Source organism: Acomys russatus, chromosome 28 (genome assembly GCF_903995435.1).
Source record: "Acomys russatus chromosome 28, mAcoRus1.1, whole genome shotgun sequence".
Lineage (NCBI taxonomy): Eukaryota > Metazoa > Chordata > Mammalia > Rodentia > Muridae > Acomys > Acomys russatus.
In genome coordinates this window covers 40,652,887-40,675,578 of record NC_067164.1, presented here as the reverse complement: position 1 = coordinate 40,675,578, position 22,692 = coordinate 40,652,887, and the positions used below count along the sequence as shown (strand labels likewise).

At 47.5% G+C, this 22,692-nt stretch overlaps 1 pseudogene; it reads left to right on the top strand.

The window, feature by feature from the left end:
• The first annotated feature begins 2,206 nt into the window (after positions 1-2,206).
• Positions 2,207-22,254, top strand: LOC127210817 (ribosome production factor 1-like; annotated as a pseudogene).
• The last annotated feature ends 438 nt before the right edge of the window (positions 22,255-22,692 follow it).

The following is a 22,692-nucleotide window of genomic DNA, read 5'->3' as shown; positions in this document are numbered from 1 at the left end:
TCCAGTGAGTGTTGGAGGCATCTATCCCCATTAAAATGCAGATTCGAAGGTCATGACCCCCAGCCTACTTCACCTGTGGATCTGGAGTGGCCTAGTGGCCTGTATTTATGTCAAGTATCCAGTGCGTCTGTTAACAGGGGCAGAATGGGCATCACAGTCCCACAGCCTGCCACACACTGGTGCACATTAGAAGGTTAATGGCACCACCTGGGCAGCACCCAACACCCAGCACCCAGCACCCAACACTGTGTGCATGCAGAGCGGGGAGGAAGGAGGCCTCTCTCCACCCTTCAGAGACCACCACCCTCCTTAGCGCGAACTACTCTGCTCACTAGGGGGCCGCAAGCATTGAGTGATGGGCCTGCGGTTGCCTCTGTTCCCAAATCCCATTCCCCATTTCTGCCTCTCCAGGTTTTTTCTTTCTTATACCCACTCAATCCTCTTCTTATTTTGCATTCTCCAGGCCTTCTGAGCCCTCAGTGGGACCTCACACATTTTTGAGAGGCCTTGTCAACAGTAAACATACTTTAAATATCCAGTCCACGTTGGAGAGCATGGCCAGAGCTCAGAGCACGTGCTGGTACTTCAGTTGGCTATGCAAATCCACATAGTTAGGAAATGCTGCATCTCTATATGCCAGCGTCACATTAGGAACTCACCAGGCTCCACAGACTAACCCAGTTCCAGGTTAGGCTATAGGAAGGAAAATGCCAACCTCAGAATTCCTGTGCTTGGCCCAAAGCTTTCCGGGGCAGAAAGCATTAGTCCTATATAACCATGTCTTGGTAGTAGCTCTCAGGCCACAGGGCTGGCTCGCCTCTCCCTCTCCCCCTCCCTCCTTCCCTCCCTCTCCTTCTCCCGCTCCCCCTCCTTCTTCCCTTTCATCTCCTCCCTCTCTCCCCCTCTTCCCCTCTCCCTCCCCCTCCCCTCCAGCCCCTCTCCCTCCCCTCCCCCATCTCTCTCCCACCGCTCTCCATCCTGTTCTACCTTTCTCTCTGTTTACTGTACTTAACTAGGAAGACTTCAAGAACAGGACTATATAACCCTGACTCTAAATTCCTGAGACTGAGACCAGCAATGGGGGCATAGCGACACTTTGTAAACATCATGAACTAGGAGCCAGGTTAAGGAAAAGACATCAGGGGCCAGCCTTTGAGATTCTGCACTTACCTCGTTCCTTTCCTCAACAGGGCCAGAGACGCATCGTCCCCTAGATATGCCTCCTCTAGCAAGACCTGCAGACTGAACAAGACGCACCCTTCTGTCTCCCATTAAATGGCAGTTACTTCTGCATGCTGTTTCGTGCGTTCTCTACCCGGAAAAGCTTCCCTCAGATGCACCATGGAGAAAGACTGCAGGGACATGAGGCCTTCGCTGTCCCTGTGATGAGCTCGGCTGGTTCCGCCTTCCTTTCTTCAGTCAGTGGCATCTGCGGTGCTGTGACACTGCATCATCATCACAGTCTTGGCAGCGCACGGAGATGCACAGTGCTCCGCATTTGCTTGCCACCCCTTGAGGCCCGCAGGATGGGCAGTTGGTATTTACATCCTGGCTCATCAGGAAAGAAAGAGTAAGGGGTGAGGCTCTGCATCTGTGCTGGAAGCATCTCCTCCAACGCAGAGGACAGAATCCACTGTCAGGGAAGGACACGCTTCCCGACGGCCTCTGAGGTCTTCTGTGCTGGGAGGACATGAGGGCAAGACATAAGAAGCCATTCGGTGTGGCTGTGGCAGAGTGACCAGAACGGAGACTTCGGACCCTGAACTATCCCTCTCAGGATGCACAACCTGCAGCGGTGAGCGAGGTCAGTAATGTTGACCGGACTTGATGTAATCTGGAGCCATTTCGGGGACACGACTCTGGGATGGTCCCTGACGGCGTTTTTAGGAAGGATTGGCTGAAGGAAGACCCTCTTCCTGAGTGTCCCGTGCCCTCCCCTGGGGGTCCAGATAGAGAGATATAAATGTATGGTATGGCATCATATATTCCATTCTGTCCTTGAACTCACTATGTACACAAGGATGACCTTGAGCTCCTCAACCTCCTATCTCTACCTCCCCTCTAAAGTGCTGGGGTCGCAGGCACATGTCACCACACCTAGTTTTACAGTGTGTGGATCAATCCCAGGGTTTCTTACATGCTGGGCAAGCATTCTACCGATTGAACTGCATTCCTCAACCGTGTCATACGATATTGCTGATGAACCATGGAGGATGACCGCCTCCTACGAAGCTGCCTGCCAATTGCTCCACCACAGCCTTCATTTGCCTGTGCCAACTGTGGCTTGCGCCTTCGCTGTGGACTGTAATATATTCGCTCTGAGCTTTGCTCTTTGCTGCTTCGTTGACCAGGGGTTAGGATGGCCGCCCAGCTCTCAGCACATATGAAAGGAGCCTCCGTAGTTAAAGCACAGACTTCAAGTCAAGCAGAAATAGGCTTGAGTCTTGGATCTCACTGAGCAAGTATATCCCCTTAATCATAGTACCTAGAGCCACATGGCAGCCTAGTTTGCTCAGCTGCAGAACAGAAGTAAGGGCCGCACCTGACCTAGTGGGTTAGTGTAAGGACGAGACAAGACGGTGGATAGTAAGGGCACCTAGGACACAGTAGACACTTGTTGGGGGTTGGTCTAATGTATTTTGATGCTAATTACTGCTTGATGTCTTTTAATGTACCCCAAATATTGCTGTGTAACCTTGCCTAACATTTATTCCTGTCCGACCAATAAAAAGCCGATACACCTAGGCAGGCGAATGGGATCGGAGTGACTGAGGGTCACAGCTTTTGAAGACAGAGAGGATCTTGGGAGACAGAAGAGACAGGATGGAGGACAAGAAGTTGGAGAATCGCCATGGGATAGGAATAGAGCCACATGGGCCCCGAGGAGGGATGCTGAAGTTCCTCACAAGAAGAGATGGAGAACATGAGCAAGCATTTGGGATTATGGGTGGGAGGTAGCCCAAATAGAAACTACTGGAAGCATATGGAATGAGATGGACACTGGGAGTTATTGGAGGATCGCTAAGAGGGTAACATCTACCTTGCATCGGGTAAAGGCTTATTCTAAAATACAACAGGCGTCTGTGTTTCCGTTGATTGATAGCAGGTTAGAAAATACCGCCATGATAATAATCAGCTTAATAATAAACATTTATTAGGCCATCCTTCTAAATTAACCACAGCAGACACTAAATAAAAGCTAGCAGCCATTACAACCAACCTGGCTTTGTGGACAGAAGCCAGGCCATATCCTCTGGTGGGCTACGAGCAGAATCAAGCTTTAAAAATAGAGTATAAATGAAGACCATGCTGGCTGTACCAAGTCTGGTCACTCATCCAGGACCCAGGGCCCAGCTGGTGCTGGGGATGACAAGGGATGAAGCAGTGTGGTGAGAGGCAGACACAAAAAAGTCACTTTTCCTCTCGTCTTACTAGCGGAACAAAGGGCAGAGGGTGCGTGTTGATGCTCTGATGTGCCCTTAGGAAACCCGGGTGCTTGGAAAGGGGCAAATAATAATAATAATAATAATAATAATAATAATAATAATAATAATAATAATAATAATAATAATAATAATAATAATAATAATAATAATGTAAGACTCTCCCTGTGGTCACGGCCACCGAATGCTAACTCAGGTTCGATGCAGTTCTGAGGACAGGGCAGGTCAGGGAGGGGGCACTGTGTCTCTGGGTCCTGGTCTCAAAGGGACCTTCAAACGTTAAGATCCAATGCCAGAGACTGCCTGCCCGCAGTAGTCACTATGGTGGGCATCTGGAAGGCCAACATGGCACCAACCCAACCCCCCTTTAAATTAACTTCTCAACACAGCGTTCTCCAGGGTGTATGGGCCCAGGCCACGGCGATTGCTTCAACAGTCGCTTATTAAACGGAAGAGAGAAAAGAAACCAATATTTGCCTTGAGTCCATCTTTAGTCTGAAGGGCTTGGTTGTGCGTCGTCATCACTGAGGACAGTGTCCCGTGTGTTCCCTTGAACAAAGAGCATCTGTGTGTCACCTGCCACAGGATAAAGGCAAGGACAGCCAAAGCAGCCCATCAGCCCTCCTTCTTCCTTGCTTTTCTTTTCTTTCTTTCTCTTCCCCCCTTTCCTTTCCTTTCTTTTTCTTGTTTAATGCATTTGTCGAAGGCAAGAGAAAAAGCTCTCCATTTGGAGAAGCCTGGCTGGTCGGAGGGAGCGTTAAATAAACAAATGATAACACCACCAATCAACCTTCCTTGCTTACAGCCTGCAGAGTCAATCTGCCTCCTGGCTGTGGAGCTACCAACCAGCAAAGGCAAACTAATTAGACTCAGACAAACACTTAGGCAGTCACACCTTGCGAAATGTAAGTGCCACCGTCTTGTCTCTCAGCTGCCTCTGAGCGTGAGACAACAAAGCCCTGCAAACAAGTTCCTCGCTCTCCCCGTTAGTGAGACCTAACGGATCACTATGGCTGGAGGTGAAAGGTGGCACTCTCGTCAGGTAATGACATCTCTCCAACAGCCCATATTAAAGCAGCCGCGCTTGTTTAGACTAGCCTATTTGCACCTACCTACAGAGGGCCTTTTTAATGTAATTATTAGCCTCAGATGCCCTGCTCAAGATTTGAAAGTATCGTTCATTTTCATCTTGCTTCAGCTACTGCTGCTATCTCCTGTCCCTCCTCAGCCACCTCATCTTCCCAGAGCCAAAGTGTAGAGACAAGCACCAGGCAGAAGGGCTGAATTAACAAGAACACATTGGCAGGTGAGCTATGTGACAAAAGAAAGAGAAAGAAAGAAAGGAGGGAAGGAGGGAAGGAAGGACAATCTAAAAGAACTGACAATATATTCTAATCACTACCTGTCTGAGGAAACACTGAAAAAAAAAAATTAAATGGCTTTTCACAGAGAGACCAAAAGCTATGTCAGTAAAAGACCACGTCTACAGATGTACAGACAAAAAGGTTGGAATCGTATAATAAAACTGAGCCAGTAAATAAATTGTACAGAGCCTTTAAAAAAAAAAATAGAAGGAGGTTAGAATGTATTGACAGGGTGGGTCAGGGATCTGATAACTGCTCATCATAGTTCAGAACTTGGCCTTTGACGTCTTAAGCAGCTGGAAGGCATAGTCCTGCCTGACCCCCCTCTGTATTATACAAACAAATGCATCACCGCGTAAAAGTTTGGCTGATGCATTACAGACCTGAAGGTCGAAGAGCAGACTTTCTAAGCTCCCTGGATGGTTTGCATCTCTGCTTATAAGTATCCAGGTCATCTGCGGGCAGAGCAGTGAGGCATTTTCATCCTTCCATTATTAATTGTTAAATATCTGCTGTTGCTTGGAGCCATGCTCGCTTAAAAATGATGCAGTTGACTTTGTGTCGAGATGCGTTTCAGTCTTGCTCCTCAAAACCTATTGGCGCTGCCGTCACCGCACCACAGCTGTGCCCATCACTTACCCATAGTCAAAGACTGCAGGAATATCTGACAGTACCAGTGTAAACTATGATTTCAGAGAGCCCTCCCTACACAGCAGTGTGCACCTCCCTACCACCCTTCTTTTCCTTCTCTTCGCCTCTTCCTCATCATCTTCATCTTCTATGCCCTCCCCTCACTGGAGGAAGGATGTGAGAGAAGTCAGTTGTCGGGCGGCTTTGTGGAGGGCAGTGAGCGCACAGTGGCTCCCGGGATATGGAGGAACATGGATGAGTCACAGGGGAAGGAGGTGACTCTGCAAAGGGACTACCTAGAGGTACCATTCCCTCTGCTTTGCCTGCGCGCCGCCTGGCGCCAGTCCTGTGCAGGTAAAAGGGAGTACAAACTAAGGAAATTGTGCTCACCGCATATGGCTTCCCACAGCGAAGAAGTACTGTTGTCTTTCAGAAATATTTCCGCGAGACAAAGAGATGGCTCTGTGAGTAACATGTACTAGAGACGCGTGAGGGTCTGAGTTCGACCCCAAGCACCCGTGTAAGAAGTAGGGCATGATGGGAGAGATCTGTAATCCCAGTGCTAAGGAGATGGAGTCGGACCACTACAGCTCACAGCCCAGCTTATCGGGTAAGCTCCGTTTTGCAGCAGAAGACCATCTCAGAAAATAAGACAAGGTAGACGGCCCCAAGGAACAGCGACCAAGGCTGACCTCTGGCCTCCACAGTCATGCATACATGTGCACATGCACACACATGTACTTATGCAAACAAACAGAGAAAGAACTATTTCCACCATTAAACTGCTTAAAGCTGCCAGTGCCTAGGTGATGTTGAAACCCAAATGCCTTTGAGCCTCAGTTTAATAATTGACTGTGGAAATCAGGGAAGGCACAGTCGTGTGGAGAGTGTGGCTGGTGTCAAGCTCTATAGACCCAGTGTGGCCCTTTCTCCATCAGTTCTTATCCTACGGTGTAAAGGGGTCAACCTGGACCATCTCTAAAATGCAGATATTTGAAACAATCTACTTCTAGCAGGCCCTACAAAGTTGAAATGTGACCAGTTTTGTTTTTTGTTTTGTTTTGTTTTGTTTTTGAGATAAGGTTTCTCTGTGTAGCCTTGGCTGACCTAAACTCCCTTTTTAGACCAGGCTGGCCTCGAACTCACAGCAATCCGCCTGCCTCCGCCTCCCGAGTGATGGGATTAAAGGCGTGCAGCCACCATGCCTGGCGCGTGACCAGTTCTTAATAGTGAGAGATATGCCAGCATCAGATGGGAAAATTCCCCTGTACTCTTAACTCCCGCCCCCCAACCAAGTAGAGTGCTGGGGAGAACCAGTGTCAATTGCATGACCTAAATGATGCCATGGTTTTAGCAGTAGAGGTGGCCTGGGTGGGGCAGGTGAAATACGCAGGACCAGGGGCTCCATCTGGCTCCGCAGTCAGAGTACCATTAGAGCCATCAAATGCATTACCTTCTCTCTCAGAGCTGGCGTGGGGCCTCCTGACTCCATCTGGCCACCTGTCCTTCTCCTTCCACTTCACAGCCATTCCTCCGTGCCATCCCGGTGCCCACATGCTCAGCTTTTGCCAGTAACAGCAGAAGTGGACACATCTCAGGGATATCAGTGAATTGTCCAAGACATGGCCCTCTTCAGCTCTCTCTAAGACTACAGAGAAGTTAACTGTCCTTCAGAGGCAGGGTTTACAACACAATCCAAAGATCATAGAAGAATCCGGTGTTTTGCAGAACCATCAAACTACGCTAAGGTGGGCATGGGGCAGGAATGTTGGACTCCCCAGGCAAGATATAACCATTTGCCATGAAGTCAAGGCGTCTTTGACTTATGTCCAGTTGGAAGTGTTGGTGGACTTGTGTGTCTGAGGAAAGACACACATATACAGTCTGCACTCACGTGTCCATACCCACACACGTATACAGTCTGCACTCACGTGTCCATACCCACACACGTATACAGTCTGCACTCACATGTCCATACCCACACATGTATACAGTCTGCACTCACGTGTCCATACCCACACATGTATACAGTCTGCACTCACGTGTCCATACCCACACATGTATACACAACCAAAAGAAACAAAATCTTAAGAGAAAAGCTAACTCCGGAGTGGGACTGGGTACAGAGAGAAGAGGGAGCACACCCCCTCTCTGCCCGTTCTATGCAGCACTAACCCTGAGCATCCAGGCTGCAGGGAGTTGTGTCTGCTTTTGCAGCACACCTCTTTCCTCTCTCACTATTCCTGCAGTGACGCTCACTAAACAGGCCTGTCACTCCTCACTCCAGACGCTTCCCAGAAGCACAGTGGTGCCATTGTCTATGTTCCATGAAAACAAAACACACACACACACACACACACACACACACACACACACACACACACAAACCCTACATATCCCAGGGCACGTGGAACGTAGGCACGCCGAGATAACCTGGCATGAGGAAACAAATTCTAACACCAGACATGGCCACCTTTACGCTTTTCAAAAAAAAAAAATCTACCTGCTTAGTATCGGGCTTGGGAACAGGCCTGTACCTGTAGAGTAAGTGATCAACTAAACCTGGTGGCTGATTAATTGATCAAGTCTCCACCTCACCTGTGTCCAGAGGGGGCCCCCATGGCTCTCCTTAAAGGTTCCGGCCACCCGAGAAGGCCTGCTTCAGAAGTGCCTGCTTTAAGGTAAAGCTCACGCCAAGAACAAGAAACAGCCGCACAGTGGGATGCCAACAGGAGGCAGGACTCAGAAAAGGCCAGAGGCACTTGAAAGGCCCTGTTTCACTTTTATTCAGCAACTTTACAGTTTTGGAGATAAATCATTGATACAGAAAGAGAACCTCAACTTAGCCTGAGCTGGCAGAGATGCCTGGCCACTGAGGAATTCAAGCACTCGCCCTAAAACCTCAAACCGTGGCAGTTTGGATTTCACAACCCACGATGCTCAGAGGCTGTGGCCAGCTCTGGTTGCCACTCTTCTGTTATACTCTCAGCTTGCCCTTTGGTTTTCCAAAGACCTGTGGTCACTTGGGGGTTGAGCCCTTGCCTATATTCCACAGTGGCAGAAGGCCATGAACAGGAAGTAACTGCCAATGAAATATGGTGAGGACTGAGAACCTGGCTGCAGATAACACACTTCAACCAGAGCTTTGGCTCCTTTCTATCTGCGCCCTCAAGCATCCGGCATCTCATTTCTCTGCCAAAACCTTTCCTAAGTGATGCACCCTCCATGGAATCTCTCTTGTCCCTTCTACCAGAGGTGACACTTCCCAAACTCTGGCATCAGGTCACCTAGGAGCTAATCATGTTCCTTTCCTTTCTCAACTGCAGGACCTGAGAAAGTAAAAGAGTCTCCACAGATCCTAATCTATGTCCCTGTGAAAGACGGAGAGCCTCAGGTGCCCATCCTGAGCCGCTGCTGAGTGTGGTCATTGGCCGCCAGTGATGCGCTCTAAACGAATGCTGCCCTTTGAAAAGCCCACAGCTCACTTCCCAGCGTGTACGGTGTCTGCCTCGGTCTCTCTGCCCACTTTCCTTACCCAGTTAGGGAGGCTAGCCATTGCTCCGAGCCTGGAGGAGTTTTGCTTACGCTCAGGAGAAGTGGAAGTCTTATGCTCTAGTGGTTACTTGTCTAAGCTATGTGTGTAAAGTATTAGTCACTGTGACTAAACACCTGGAAAGAAGCAACTCAAAGGAGGAAGATGTGGCAGCAGGTCCGTGACTGGTCACAAGGCATCTGTAGGCAGGAAGCGGAGGGGAGACAGGAAGTGGGGCTGAGCTATCAAACCCCAAGGCTTGCCCCTGTGACGCCTTTCCTCTAACAGGGCTATCCCCTCTTAGAGGTGACAGAGCTTTTCCAAGGCAGCATCTGCACCTGTGGGCAGAGCAGTCACACACATGTGACCGTCGGGGACACCACCCAGCCCTCATCTACGCTGCTGCTTGGAATCATTTTGCATACGTTCAAAATGGATACTGAAGCTAGGCATAGGAAGTCCACATAGCGCCTAGCATCGGCTGTGCTTTGGGGATTCAGTTCAAGACTTTCGGCTGACGGTCTCATACTAAGACTAAGAATCCAGGTGTCTATACGCCAAGCCCTATCTCTGTCAGAGTTCCCACATCCAAGAGAGCAGCAGGCCACAAAAAGCAAACTCAACGCTTGTCCCCTGGGAACCTGCCAGGGCGGAAGAAAAGCTCTGACAGCACACAGGGACTTTCCTATGCCAAGCTGTCGCGTGCACACCTCTACCTTCCCAGCAACGCACGAAGGCCACCGTGGCTGCCGGAAACACAGGACAGATGAGGACAGTGGCCTGTGTGTGGCTTGTAGTTGCTGTATTTATTCTCACTCTGATCCGCCGTTGGCGTCATCGTGAGATGCGATTGCATGTTCTTCATCGCTTGGCTTGCAATGTCCATTTTCAAATTGTCCTCTTGTGAACGGGGACTATAGAGCGGCTCCTCCGAGGTTCACAGATGAGCCCTGCGGTCAGCACAAACCTACATCCCTTCCTGCTTACACCTTGGTGCATACTCCCCTTAAGAACACCCCGGCTTCATCCTGTCCCTTCCTTCCTGGCGCTCCTGCCCAGGCAGCTGGTAATTTCAAGCTCCTCTGATTGGTCTTTAAGGAGACAAATCTTAGGGGCTGGAAAGACAGCTCAGCAGCTAAGCATGCTCACTGCTCTTGCAGAGGGCTCCGGATGGGCTCACAGCACCCGTGTGGCAGTTCACAGCTGCCTGCAGCTCCAGTTCCAGAGGATCTGGCTCCCTACTCTGACACTCACGAGCTCGTGTATATATGTGTCATATGTACATGCACCCTAGCATGCACATATACACATAAAATAAGTAAATTTACACTTTTTAATGAACTATAAAATGTTATGGGCTTCTCTGGGTGAACAGTCTGAGGGACATTAGAAGGTAAGGGGTGCAGTGGTGTGGCCCTCAAGGGCGAAGACATAGTGACCCAGCAGGGGAAACAGAGAAGCCAGTAGCAGAAAGGATGTCATGTCAAGCGAGCAAGAGTGTTTAGTGTGCATGCGTGTCTGTGTACCCACTTGCAAGCCTGGTGCTGACGAAAGCCAAAAGAGAACTGGAGTTTCAGACATAGTTGTGAGCTGCCATGTGGGTGCTGGGACTACAGCCTGGGTCCTTGGAAAAGCAGTCAGTGTTCGTAACTGCCAATTCGTAGTCAGTGTTCGTAACTGCCAATTCGTAGTCAGTGTTCGTAACTGCCAATTCGTAGTCAGTGTTCGTAACTGCCAATTCGTGTCTCCAAGTCCTGCCACATCGTTCCCTCAGTTGCACAATCCCATTGAGGAGATATTTTTTTTCAATTAATAATATTTGAAAGAAAATTAATAAATTTATAAAAAATAAATTAATAAAAAAAAAATTAAAAAAAAGAATTAAAAGAAAAAAAATAAAAAATAAAAATTCTATCTAAGTAGGTGAAAGAGAAAAAAAAAAAAAAAAAAAAAGGAAAACCAGTGATAAGCATGACGTCTAAGTGAGCGACCATGCACGTCCTGCGCAGTAGGAAGGGCATTCTTCCTTCTCAGCCTACATGTCAGTAGCCGGATCAGGACTGGGATTCAATACAGAATACCTCAACCTGCCCCACAGTGTCTCCGTTGAGAGTCATTAATTTAAAATTACGGACATATGGTTAGGAAGTTCTACATAGAAATTTTTTATCTCAAGCTCTTTGATCTATCAATAAAGTTTAACATCACTCTGTGTTATGTTTTTAAACTATTTCCCCGTGTTGTACTCAAGATAATTTATTAGTTGGAGGTATGTACCCGAGGGAAACAAATTAACTTTCACATAACTCCGTGGGTTTATTTCAAACTGAGGCTTTTCACGGAAAGAATGGAAATGAGTTTGTGGTAAAAGGCTAGATCTGTGGCATTTCTGAAAATTAAGTAACCAATCTAAAATTGACCTCTACAGCTTTCCATACTCAGCTTGGGCTCCACGGAGAATGGCCAATACTAGACATAGGAACAGCCACAAAACCAGCAGGAAGTGACCCTGCCTTCTAGTTAGCCAAGTGTCTGGTTCACAATTCCTGTTTTTATTTTGCTTGGTTATTAATTTTAAATTTTACCTTTTTGGGTTTTTTTAACATATATTTGTTCTTATGCTGCACGGTGACATTTTGAGTTTGGGGCGTCTTGTTCCCTTTTGGAGCATTACCCATAGTGCAGGCATTCACTGTGCTGAACATTAGTTTAAAAATCATATTTTCTCCAAATGAGCTAACATGTATCTCTCCTTCCTTCACACCAGCCTGTGGTGCATTCTTAACTCTTCTACTCTGTGTCCAAACAAAATTTTAAAAAACAAAACAAGCAAAACCCTAGATCCCAGTCCAACAGCGCCATCTTAACACTAATGATGCCAAGGATGCACAGCCCAGTGTTTTTGAAAACTGCTCTTTTTCAGGTGAGTGATTTATCTACAAGGTGGGTTTCCCTGGCTTGAACGTGATTCCTTGACTTGCCTTTATCAAATCTCTCTGCAGCTCTCTCCTGGTGATAAGCAAACAGCTTCCATTTATTTTTAGTTGGTGTCATTTTTAATGGCAGTTTAAAGCTACTCGGGTCACCTACGAGATAAAAGATACTATTTTAAAAAATAAGTAAAGGTGAAGAAAGAATGAAAGATATTTTAAAAGCCAAGAGCTTTAGTGAAAGACATGTGTGGAAGCAGCATTCTTGATTTTCTATACATGATAAGGCCGCGGGGGGGGGGGGGGGGGAAGGACCAGAACTGATGAGTTTTAATACAACAAAAGCTGAAAGCCTGTCACACCAGCCAGTCCTCAGTCATTTCCATTGTGTGTGTGTGTGTGTGTGTGTGTGTGTGTAACAACGGAAATGTCCCATCAATGGAAACATGGAAACGGAAGACTAAGATGCCTAAATCCAGATGAAAGATGAATTCCTGCAACATCCCACGCTTTCACCTATTAGGTAAAGCTCAGCCTCTTACAAAGTGGGTCACTTGGCAAAACTGGACAGAAAATACAAGCTTCAGGTTGCGAGGCAGGCGGAGGCAAAGGAGAGGCTCTGTTGCATATGGCGTTCCATTAATAGCTATCACACCCCATAATGGGAACATTTTTATACAAATGTGTTCTTTGGAATCCAGCCAAGAGTGGGGGCACCCCAGTGAAATCACAACGCACAGCTAATGAGGCATTTTTTGGTGAATTTGGCACAGGAGACTAATAGAACAAATTTGTCCCCAAAATGTTAAATCATTTAGCACTTCCTCGGAGGTGATAAGTGCATCTAGAACTTTGCAAGGCTGTCAATAAAAATTAGAGATGGTTCAAAAGCCTTCAGTCTTGGCTTGTGGTCCTTCGTCCTCAGACGACGACAATGCTGCAGAGTGTACCTGAGGAGACCGAGCAGAGCCTGCACACCGGGAGGCTCAAGGGCTCGACTGAGCTGTAAATGTGTTCCCTTGGCTGAGGAGAAAGGCGTACTCTTCACAGGCCATGCTGACAGCCTGTGGTGTTCTGCAGTCATTGGCATCGCCCGCCCGCCCCATGCCCTACCATCCACCAAAGTCCTCTCTTGGCAGGGATTGCAAGGCACTGCAGCTAAATGTCCAGTCCCAGGCTTTACCTCCATATTTAGACATCAACCATTTCCATGCCTGCAAACCTTATAATTTCCTCTCTACCTTCCCTAGTCCTATACTTCTGATGTGTGTAGCTGTATGTGTGTATATGTGTGTGTGTGTGCATGTATGAGTGTATGCTGTGTGCATGTACACATGTAAGCACACATGGAGGCCAGGGAGCTAGGCAAGATGTCTTCCTGGATCACCCTCCACCTAATTTCTTGAGTCACTTGCTGAATCTGGAACTCATCAGTTAGGCCAAGCTGAATGGCCAGTGTGCTCCAAGGATCTACCTGTCTCTGCACTTCCCACCCTGCAGCAGTGAGATCACAGATGCCTGCGCTGAACCTGGGCTGCACCTGGGCTGCACCTACACTACACCTGGGCTGCACCTGGGCTGTACCTGGGCTGCACCTGGGCTCCACCTACACTATACCTGGGCTGCACCTGGGCTGTACCTGGGCTCCACCTGGGCTCCACCTACACTACACCTGGGCTGCACCTGGGCTGCACCTGGGCTGCACCTGGGCTGCACCTGGCTTTTATGAGTTCTGAAGCTCCAAACTCAGGTCTTCACACTAACATCACAGGCACTTTACTGAATGAACCATCTCTCTGTCTCTACCCCTACGATTTAAAAAAAAAAAAAAAAGTCATCCAGAACTCTATCCCACCAGCCTCCCTCGCCTTTAGACATCCTGCATATTGATGGAAGATGAATCTTCATTAAGTAACACACTCGAAAAGTTCCCAAGCTATGTGGAAACTTTCAATGGCTCCCTGGTCCCTGCCACATCAAGCCTGAGCTCAGCCATCTGACTGTCAAAACCCTTTACAAGATGACCCCATTCAGCCAAGAAAGTCTTCTTTTCCACGAGCTATCTTACCCTGTTTGGCTCGGGAGAATCATTAGCCACCGCTGAGTTAATAAATCCGTGCCACTGCTCACCCTGGAGCCCACTACAGAGAGTGAGCAAGTTACACCGAGTGCCTATGTAAGAAACAATAAAACAGAAGTAAAGCCTGTGATCTAAAGCACCTGCCTTGGTGAATAACAATTTAGACCTTGAGTTTAAAAACATTACTGTTTTCTTGGTCTACGGTCCACCCATCCCTGTTCCACAAAAAGGCCCCTCCCCATAAATCCAAGCCCGGGGCAAGCCTGTGGAACTGTTTCTATGCTGCAGGAACAAGTAAAAAATAGTCGCGCCGAGATGGCCCCACACACGTTCCATACTGTCCACAGACACTCGCGCTGCCTCGGCTTTGCCATCTCTCCATTGCTCCTCTTTAGGGTCATTCCTTTCTCACCACGCCATCGATCAAAATTCCGTTCTGAGCCCAGACCTGCTTCAGGACTGCCTGCCCTAAGTATTCTCAGCCTTCAGGATTATGTGCAGTCCTTCTCATTAGTGCAATCAGTGCTCTCTAGCTAGTCACTTCAGATCCTGAGGGGGGAAGGGGAGGGGGAAAGGGAGGGAGGGGGAGAGGAAGGGTGATGGGGAGAGGGAGGGGGGGTCTCATCGTTTGAATGAGGCTGAGATGTGACGCAGTTGGTAGAGTGCCTGCAATGAAGCACTGGGCTTGACACCTCCAGCACCACACAAAACTGGATAATCCCAGCACCCCAGAAGATACAGACAGAAGGATCAGAAAGTCAGCGTCATCATTGGCTACATAGACAGCAACTTCAGACCAGCCTGGGCTACATGAGATCCTGTCTCAAACAAACAAATAAAATAGAACAAAATAAAACCCTGCATTTCGCCAAGTGTTATAGTAAGTTCCTAATAAATACTTTTTGATCCTTTCAACCCACATTTCAATTCTATTCCTATTGTGTTTATAATGGCGCTGAGGATACATAGTGGCTCAAAGCAATCAAATTTGTCAATAATTGTAGTGTTTGTGAGGCGGTTTTTAAAGCCCTCCAGACCCCTTGTTGGAGCTCTATCAGTGTGCCTCCTGTGACAGAGGAGGCAGGCCACACCCCCAGATCCCTTCTGATTTGGGAGCTGTCTTGGAGCAGCAGCTTTCCCACTCTAAATACAGGGACTACATGTAAACCAAGCCCCGCCCCACACACACACACCACCACAGGGTAACTGCTGCATCTGTCTTCCTCCTCCCTGCTTAGCCATGCCGGTGAGGACCTCCTGAGGCATTAGAAGATGCTAGAGCAAACGGTGGATGATGCCACCAAGAGTGTGAGTCACCACGTGGAAGTCAGGAGGCCCTGGGCGGGACTGCTACGTAGATGAGAGTGAGCCTTTGACTGCAGCTAGCCGCTAAGAAATCTGAGGCTTGTTACAACAAACCAGCCACTTACCTACCTCCGAAAGAATAAAATTACCGCCGAGGAGAGTTGTTTGAGATGCGAAGCAATTGAACTCTCATGCATTGGTACATGATGAGCTATCAAGCTGAAGGCTAATTGGCTTCCAGAGAGCTGCTCGGTACACTTAATGAGGAATTCGGGCGTGCTCCACCAACCAGAAGAAACAACTTCACCGTGCTCCCGCACACTCAGGCCACGCTCACAAGGGCTCCACGCTGACACCTCAGTCACCAACCCTCAGCCCAAGCCGCTTCCCTAACTAGAGCGCCACAGAAATAAAGCAATTGGTCTGCAGGTCCTCACTGGCTCTCCTGGGGACCCCTCAGGTTCAACACCCCTCATAGCAGCTTCCTCTCCCTTTCCCACTGAGCTCTCTCCTCTTGGGTCCTCGCGTGCACAAGCTCAGATAGCCGCGCTTCGGAAGTCCAGGAAGGGCTCCCACTCTGCCTCAGGAGCCCGTGCTGTGGTCAGTTTTGTGTGTGCCCCAGATTGTCATCTTCTTTAGGAGGGACAATGCCATCTTATCTGCACACTTCCTTGATGGGGGCAATAAATGGCTGCAGTGTAAACACACACTAAGCACAGAGCTCAACTGTACTGCAAACATCTTCAGAGAGCAAAAAAATCTTGATGCCCATGAGGTTGGGACAAGTGTCTATAAGTGTGACAACAGAAGAATCCATTAAATAAGGCATTCATGAATTAGTCTTTATAAATGTTAAGAGGTTTTGGTGTTTAAAAAATACCATGGGGAAAAAATAAATAAAAGGCCACATTAAAAGATAGCTTGTTTCTGCACTGATGGAGCGAATGACAGCATACACTGGTAACTGTTCCACACACCAGTCAGGGTTCAAAGCGTTTGCATGTGCTTGATGTGCGTGTGTGTGTGTGTGTGTGTGTATGTGTGTGTGTGTGCAATCCTCTCAATTATTTTATTAGGTAAGTGCTCTTATTACCCTGCAACTTTGATACCAAGAAGTCAAGTAATTTGTCCAGTGTCATGTATATCAAAAATGGTGGGTCTGCAGATGCCTGAAGGACAGGAGCTGTCAAAGCACTGTGGCTGGTAAGCCAAAGAAATGTCTCCTTCCACAAAAAAAAAAAAAAAGAAGAAGAACCGGCTTTAGTGATTTGTTCTTTCCCCTTTCTGTAACAAGGAATAAGACCTTAACAAATCAAATACAAGTTCTTCTTCATTGCTTTGGCTATACTAAAGTGGCGTTTCAGTTAACACCAAGGAAAGGCAGGAATTGGTTGGCACATGAAACGCCATCAAAAGAGTGCCTGATCACCTTTACTCTGTTCCAGTTTCTGGATTTTCACCGTTTGAACACTGAAGAGAGTAATCGTTGTCGACGTGCCACAGTCGGCCAAGCTAAAGCTCTCTACCTCGCTCTCAGAAGGCCCAGTCTCACTCTCACATCTGCAGCCACTGACAAGCAGCAGCTTCCTGTCCATCTTCAAGCACACTCCCTGTCCTGGCCTCACCATCCCTGTCCCAGCCCCACCATCCGTGTCCCGGCCTCACCATCCATGTCCCAGCCCCACCATCCGAGTCCCGGCCTCACCATCCATGTCCCGGCCTCACCATCTATGTCCCAGCCCCACCATCCATGTCTCGGCCCCACCATCCATGTCCCAGCCCCACCATCCATGTCCCGGCCTCACCATCCTGAGTGTGCAAAGTTAAGAAAATGCCCATGAAAGATCAAATTCATTCTTCTGGTACATAATTAAAATGAATCTGTTGGTGCTGTCTAGGCTCAATTCTAGTCTACATCACAATTACTTTCTATCCAGGGAAGACGTATTACCATAAGAAACCATGTGATTTTATTTGGAAAGCAGTAAGGAGAGGCTTGTGTCTGGCTGAACTGCACAGACAAGTCAACCAAAGTTACGCTGTGAGGCTAGCATAAACTTGAGTGAAGAAATGGGATCTTCCTTTTGAAAAGAGAGCTGAACTTGCAATCAGCCGCCATTGACTGAAAGGCTTGCATTAAGACATAACTGAGGAGAAGTCGATTTGCACAGCGTTCCTTGAAAAGCCACTATGCCTTCCTTCTAGCCCTGGTTCGTCTTGCCCTCCAGATTAAGGGTGTTAGTCAGCTCCTTTTCTCTGAGGCCAAATCAATCATTTCATTTCTTCATTACACATTTTAGACAATCGCAGCAAATGAAAAATGGAATTTGACTTGCTAATGTTTAATTATTGATGCAGTCTTTTGAAAACACATTTGGTTCTCTGAAAGTGTTTCTCAGAACTATGCCCTGTTATTCGCTGGTTTCTCTATTCTGTTTGTTCTTGGCCTCTGAGTTCCTTTTCGATTTTCTGCAGTGCAGCGAGCGCTGCATCGTCTGCTTTTGAAATGTGTCTTTAGGCGTGCTTTTGTTTGACAAGGAATGCCAGCGCTGAGCTGACAAAGTCTGTTTGAAAAATCTTTTCCAGGTATACAGGATCAGTGGGCCCGTTCAATGTATACTGTGATTAGAATTCCCCTTCAGATATTTATATCAACATTGCGGTTTTAAGGAGAGATGTTTTTTTAATCCACCTGTCACAGAAATACGTAAAAAGGACAGAGAAGTCTGTCATTTATATATTCAAATGTGGTAATGCTTCTGTAGGAGAGTGCTGATATCCGTTCTCCTATGTCTAAAGGGAAAGAGGCAGGCTCCAAGCAAAAGCCACCCCTACCCCCAGGGGCTTGACTTGGAGAGTCTTAGAAGGTCTTAATCGCAGGAGTCCATTGCTTGTACAAAGCTTGCCTTTTGAAGATAGGAGAAGATGGGAGCGGCTATGTGCAATTACAGCCCCTGAGGGAAAATTTATGCTTATAAATCTATATATTAAGAATACAACAGGGGCTGGAGAGATGGCTCAGCGGTTAAGAGTACTAGCTGCTCTTCCAGAGGTCCTGAGTTCAAGTCCCTCCCAACAACCATGTGGTGGCTCACAACCATCTGTATGAGATCTGATGTCTTCTTCTGCAAATGGAGCACTTTTATAATAAGTAAATAAATCTGAAAGAAAGAAAGAAAGAAAGAAAGAAAAAAGAACAGAGCATACGACCTGCCAATGGGCCCATAGACACATCTGACGTCCTTTTTCCTCTAAGACTGTCAGTGTTCAGCTTGGCTCAGCCATGCCTGCTGTATCTTCACATACACACTTGAACATGAAATTCACTCTACCTAAGACATTGCCAAAAAGACAACCTTGGTTTCAAACACAAATCATCCCAAAAGGCTGAGGGAACAAGGCTTAGCATTTTATAAGAATGGATTTTCTCCTGGGTCACCGGTGAGTCACATAGACTCCGACAGGCAGGCTTTACCCTAACTTGCTCTAAGAAAAACCTCTCAAGGGCAATATAGGAAAGAGTTAGGGTATCAAGTCTCTTCTTGGTAGCCTGCTATCCTTCCTCTGAGAGACTTGATACCCTATGAGCATATACAGGAGGAGGAAGTCTCCCTCAGTCACAGTCATAGGGAGGGGAGTAAGGGGAAAATGGGAGGGAGGGAGGAATGGGAGGATACAAGGGATGGGATAACAATTTAGATATAATATGAATAAATTAATAAAATATATTTTAAAAAGAAAGAGTTAGATTGGGGTTATAGCTATCTGGGAGATTAAGGAATTTTAAACTCTGCTGGTACTTGAAGTATTTATGTCATGGAAATTCCAGACTTGGCGTATTGTGCTGAGTGTCTTACGATGGGAGTACGGCCCATGTCTCACCATTAAATGAGCTTCCTTAGCCCTCCCGAGCAGAGGAGTCAATCCTGTCACTTCTCACGTGTGTCTCTACCGTTCAGACTGACTAATTCAAACTGGCCTTCTCCAAGTTTAAAATTTATGTTCTGGGCCTGAGAGATGCCTCAGGTTACAAGCTGCAACTGTTCTAGTTGTCACTGTTCAAGCAAAGAACAGAATCAACCTCTAGCCTCTTGTCTCCTCCCTCAAGAGCCAACCCAGTTCTCAGAACTCAGTTCAGACACTAAAGGTGGTGAAGGCAAGAAACTGCCTGTTGGTGAACTTCCCTTTCCCTCTGTGCAATTCAACGCACACCAATGCAGGCTCTAAACCCTGCAGAGGGGAGTGCAGAGGCAGGAGGAGAGGTGTCACATCATCATTCTTCACTGAGCACCACACCTTACCGAGCGTGAGGGCTACAGCCTCACGTTGACGCCCAGCCCAGAAAGCGCTGGTTCTTTGGGCTGGTATTATCTTAACGTGGAGTGCTCGCTACACACATAAAAGAAAAACAAGTGTGCGTAAGAGGTTAAGTCACTGGTTTTCACACCAAGGCAACTGAAGGATGATTGCCCTGTCAGTCCTGAGAGGCCCCGCCCCCTGATGATGTGGTGATCAGGGCAAGTAGGTGAGCGTCTTTGTCTCTTCATGGTTTGTCTCATTTGGTGCTTTTGTTTAAGCTTTCCCACATACTGAAAGGCTAAACCATGCCCGGAACACAGTGCTGTCTTAAACAAGCACACGCACACGCACGCGCGCACACAAATACTTTTTTTGTTTGTTTGTTTGCAAGACTGTCTCTGTCTTTTGGGCCAGAGAATGTGTCAGTCTGTGTAGTGATGAAGGGAGTTGGGGAGAAATCAGTGTCACTCTGAGCTGAGGGAGTATCTGGCAGTGGCCACTTCCTTTTGCATTTCTGCTAGCTTTCACTGGAAACATTATACAAGCTCGCTTGTTGTTGGGTTTTTGGTTTTTTTTTTTTTCCTGCAGAAATTCCAGAGTTTGCTATGAATCCCCAAGATAAGAATACCTAATATACTTGGGGAGGTGTTTGCTGCGCTCACAAATTCAAATGATACAAACAAATAGGGCTTTGCAAAACATGTCTAAAACCAGATCCCCGTTAATGCCTGCAGTCTGCCAGCTTAGGGAAGAGGCCCCCCGAGAGAGGCGTTTCAGAATTCCATAACTACACCCCACTTCAGGGTCACTTCAGGAGTGGGGAGTCGATAATCATTTGTCTGGGATGCAGAGAAGGTGAGCAGGGAATTTGAAAGGTGAGGGAGGGGACGTTCTTAGCGGGGATAAGATGGAAATTATTTACTCTAGCCGGCCTTGTTATCCTCTGCCCCTCCACCCCACTGACACTAAGAGCGCCTCTCATCTCCCCCACAGCCGCCTCTGCTCTTACAATGAATGCTCTATTCTCTTTGATTTCATGGCCAAAAACATTTGCAAGTCTGAAATATGTATTTCGCCTGCGATGTTAGTATTCATGCCCCATGGAGTGAAAGAGGAATGTTCTCGGGCCCCCACTTTCCTCAGCTCTTCAGAACGAGAACAAGCTAACAGCAGAGTCCTGTGTCCACTTACATAGCCACGCGTCGGTAACACCCACCCACGCCATCCCTGCTGCCTAGTCCTATAGGATGGTCATTTTATGCAAAATCCTAAGTCTGTGTCAAGACAGAGTGAAGACCATTTTTATCTTTTTTGAGTGAAGAACATTTTAAAAGTTTTTCTTAACATGTATGGTTGTTCTGACTCTGTGTGTGTATATGTGTGTGTGTGCGTGCGCACGCCACACGACCACCCAGGGCCTACACTGGCCAGGAGAGGGTGACAGATCTCCTGGAACTAGAGTCACAGAAGGTTGTGAGCTGCCATGTGGGTGCTGGAAATCAAACCCAGGTCTTATAAAAGGGACAGTCTTTTGTTCTGGTTTGGCTTGGCTTTTTTGTTTGTTTGTTTTTTGAGACAGGGTTTCTCTATGTAGCCTTGACTGTCCTGGACTCACTCTGTAGACCAGGCTAGCCTTGAACTCATAGCGATCTGCCTGCCTCTGCCTTCTGAGTGCTGGGATTAAAGGCGTGCACCACCACACCCAGCCATAAAAGGAACAGTCTTAACAGTCTTAACAGCGATGGGGCAGCGGAGAGCGGGGTGCAGCCCCTCGAAAGCACCTGCCTTCCCTGGGGCATCAGTATCTCAGAGATTAAGAACAAACAGAGGCGACACTTGATGTTCACACGGTGGAAACAGCAGCAGCGAAAGGAAAAGTTGGCAGCTAAGAAGAAACTTAAAAAAGAAAGAGAGGCTCTTGGTGTTAAGCCTCCGCCAAAGCCTGTACCCAAGCCCACTGACAACGCGTCTACGATGAAACCACGGTAGACCCCAGGGATAAAGCTACAGATGAGTATGCTTCTTACTTCAACAGACGTCCCCTAAGATTGTCACCGCAACATCGGACGGACCTCATGGGACGGCAGGACGACTCTGTGAGCAGCTCTCACCAGTCATACCAGATCCACATGTTTATTACAGACGAGGACAGGCTCTGAAAAAAAACTAACCTACAGTTCATTGCAAGAGATTTTGCAGACCTGGTTGTTATTAACGAAGATCGTGAAACACCAAATGGACTTATTTTGAGTCACTTGCCAAGTGGGCTGCGCTCCCTTTAAAATGAGTAGTGTTCGTCGACGTAAAGAAGTTACGAGACCAGGCTAAGGCCCCTCAGAACATGTGCCCGAGAGAATTCTGAATAACTTTACAACGCGGCTGGGTCATTCTGTTGGACGTATGCTCGCTTCTCTCTTTCCTCACGACCCTCAGTTCATTGGAAGGCAAGTTGCCACATCCGTCCCGCCATCAGTGAGATTACATCTGCTTCAGGTTTCACAGGTACATATTCAAGAGTGAAAAGAAAGTGGGAATTCAGGAACTTGCACCAGGTTTTACCTTAAGATCACGATCTCTTCAGAAGGAAACCCTTGATTCTAAATACGGAGAGCATGTATGGGTCCACAAGGCCCTGGAAATGGATATGAGTGGAAGAAAATTCCATTTATAAAGTACTAGGGAGTAGTACTGAATTTTACTGGACAAGCCCTCATTTGAGAACTTGGTAATTTAACAAAATACCCTTTTCAAGATGGAATTTCTTGACTTCATAAATCTTGTGTTTAAACAAATGGCCAAGTGCTGTGGATTTCTACCCCATATAGTAAATACAAATCAGCATAATTTTGGTTGCTGTCAAAAAAACAAAGAAAAGAAAATAGAAGGAAAGGAAGAGGAGAAAGATGGGCGGGGAGAAGGAAAGGGGAGGGGGAAGGGAAAGAAGCAGAAGGCCGAATTCTCGCTCTGACCCCTCCCCCCTTTCTCTGGCCCCCTCCCCCCTTTCTCTGGCCCCCTCCCCCTTTTCTCTGACCGCCTCCCCCTTTTTTCCCCCTCTTATGACTACAAATAACATTTGCTCCTGGTCTTTTGTTGAGACAAACAGAACTTC